General features: G+C 40.1%; 1 non-coding gene across 1 annotated transcript; it reads left to right on the forward strand.

Moving 5' to 3' along the window:
- Positions 1-723: 723 nt before the first annotated feature.
- On the forward strand, positions 724-795 carry trnac-gca (transfer RNA cysteine (anticodon GCA)). Its single transcript has one exon. It is a non-coding gene; the product is annotated as a tRNA-Cys (tRNA).
- The last annotated feature ends 2186 nt before the right edge of the window (positions 796-2981 follow it).

Below are 2981 nucleotides of genomic sequence, written 5' to 3' on the forward strand. Positions count from 1 at the left end.
CCAATCATTTGGTTTATTGATCATTACAGAAAATTTCTCTTGTGCTTCCCACTCTCTTTCTTCTCCCTTTCCCTTTTCCTAACCATGATGCCCTTCTCCCTGCCCCCTTCCCACTCTCAGTCCACAATGGAGACCCATACCAGAATCAGGTTTGTCATCGTTCATATTGGTTATGAATTTTGTATTTTTTGCAGCATCAGCAGCACATAAAATTACTTCAGTACTGTGTAAAAGTCTTAGGCACCCTAACTATATATACGTGCCCAAGACCTTTGCACATTACTGTATAGGATGATAAGATTGTAGCAAGATCTTCGAGACAGTAGGCACTTGAGTGAACAGAATCAGATGTTATGAATCAGTTAATCAGCTTGTGAAATTGGCTGCACAGTGACTGAGAAAGGGGTGTAAATCGAAATTGATGAATTCATTCGCAAATCAGGCATAGAAAGAAAAGTTATAGAACACAGAACATAGGACAGACAGGCCATTTGGCCCATGATGTTGTGTCGAATCTGATGCCAATTTATACTGAATATTCATCACTGTATTTCATCCACATCCCTTCATTTCCTTCATATTCATGTCTCTATCTTAAAGTGTTTTAAACTCCATCAAACTGCATGATTCCACTAATACCCCAATAACCTATTCCAACCTGTGTATAAATATCATTAAACTTACCATCTCTAACTGTACAAAAATGCCTTTATATACATGACTGGGGGTATAGCTCAGTGGTAGAGCATTTGACTGCAGATCAAGAGGTCCCTGGTTCAAATCCAGGTGCCCCCTTCTCATTATTTTTGACTTCAAAATTACCCTGTATTTCAATTCTCGGGAGCCGTCTCAATGGGCCAAATTAACCAATTCTGTTCCTATACCTTTTCATCTTAAGGACGTTTCTACCTCCGGAAAAAGATTCCCTCTTGTCCTGCCTATGCCTCTGGTAATTATAAAAATCTTAATGAAGTCTCCGATGCTCCAGGGAGAACAATCCAAGTTTGTTTTCCTTATAGCTCATACCCTCTAATCTAGTCAACATTTTGGTAAACCCCTTCGACACCCTTTCCAGAATCTCCACGTCCTTCCTATAGTGAGGAGACCAGAACGCATGCAAAACTTCAAGAGTGGTCTGACTAAAATTTTGTATGGTTGCAGCTTAACTTCCTGAAGCATCTGAATTCTATTGATTCCTTGTGAATGTCTATTCCCGAAGTTCTCTGTAGAGAATTTTTTGTTATCAGTCTAAAATCTATTGTTTCCTGTGCCCTTTCTTCCCTTAGCGCAATTTAGCAGATGTGACCATTCATTTGATTGTACGTTTAAGAGAGGTTTGGGTAAGTAGTTGGATGAGAGTGTTTTTGGTCCAGGTGTGGGTTAATGTGACTTGGCAGGATAATAGTGTGGCATGGACTAGATGGGCCGAAAGCCTATTTCTGCACATTAGTGCTTTCTGATTCTATGATTACATCCTACTTAAGTTATCTGTGTTATATTTAAATTACTATTATACAATACTGTACAAAAGTCTTAGACATTTATACATTGTCAGAGTGCCTGAGACTTCTACACAGTACTGTAGTAATTTTATGTATTGCACTATGCTGCTGCCGCAAAAAAATTAAACAACTTTCATGACATATGTGAGTGATTCTGATATGGGTCTCTATTGTGGACTGAGAATAGGAAGGGGACAGGGAGAGGGGAATCATGGTTGGGAAAATGGGGAGAGTGGAGGGAGAGGGAAGCACCAGAGAGACATTCTGTAATGATCAATAAACAAATTGTTTGGAATCAAATGACCTTGCCTGGTGTCTCAGGGCTGGGTGTGTCTGCACCCACGCCACCTCCATCTTTGGCACTCCTTCTCTGCCACCTGTCCTACAACCCTCCTGCAGATCTCCACTCGCCATTCCCAACATCCTTTGCTCCCACCAGATTTACAAACTCGCACCCTGCTCCACATTGATGAAGACAGTACTGTGCAAAAGTCTCAGGCACCCCAGCTATATCTATGTGCCTGTGACTTTTTCGCAGTACCATATATCCACCAAAATATTTTATTCAATTTAGATGTGAATTAAGGAGATGATTACTTAAATGGAGTTTCTGAACCCAAATTGTCAGAGCCATGTGTTTATTACATTTATTATGGTAACTTGTCTCATTAGTGCGAATGTGATAAAAGTGAAGTGAGGGGAATAAGTAGCTTATTCATATTCATATTTATTTTATTTTGTGGCAGTTTGTAGCTTGGGACTGCCGGAGGTCATACATTGGTGCTAGAAAGTTTGTGAATCCTGTAGAATTTTCTTTATTTCTGCATAAGTATAACCTAAAATGTGATCAGATCTTCAGGTAAGTCCTAAAACTAGATAAAGAGAACCCAATTACACAGTTGGAATGAGGTTTTGGTGCTGGTGTGCAGTGCCCTTTTTCCTCCAAACATAGCAATGTGCGTTTCTGACAGAAAGTTCAACTTTTGTTTAATACACAGAACATTGTCCCAGAAGTGTTGTAGAACATCCAGGTAGTCATGTGCAAACTTGAGACATGCAGCAATGCTTTTTTTTGGAGAGCAGTAGTTTCTTCCATGGTATCCTTCTGTGAGCACCATTCTTGTTCAGTGTTTTTTCTTATTGTGGACACATAAACAGAGACTTTAGCAAGTTCTAGAGATTTCTGCAAGTCTTTTGCTGTTACCCTTGGGTACTTTCTCACAACCTGCAGCATTGCACACTATGCTCCTGGTGTGATCTTTACAGGATGCCCACTCCTATGGAGAGTAGCAACAGTACTGAGTTTCCTCCATTTCTAGACACTTTCGCTTACAGAGGACTGCTGAACACTCGGGTCTTTAGAAATGCTTTTGTAGCCTTTTCCAGCTTCATGCAGCCCTACAATTCTTCTTTTAAAGTCTTCTGAAAGATGCTTTGATCAAGTTGCTTTGACTTTGTGTGTTGTTTTTATAGGGCAGG

Source organism: Hypanus sabinus, chromosome 10, assembly GCF_030144855.1.
Source record: "Hypanus sabinus isolate sHypSab1 chromosome 10, sHypSab1.hap1, whole genome shotgun sequence".
Lineage (NCBI taxonomy): Eukaryota > Metazoa > Chordata > Chondrichthyes > Myliobatiformes > Dasyatidae > Hypanus > Hypanus sabinus.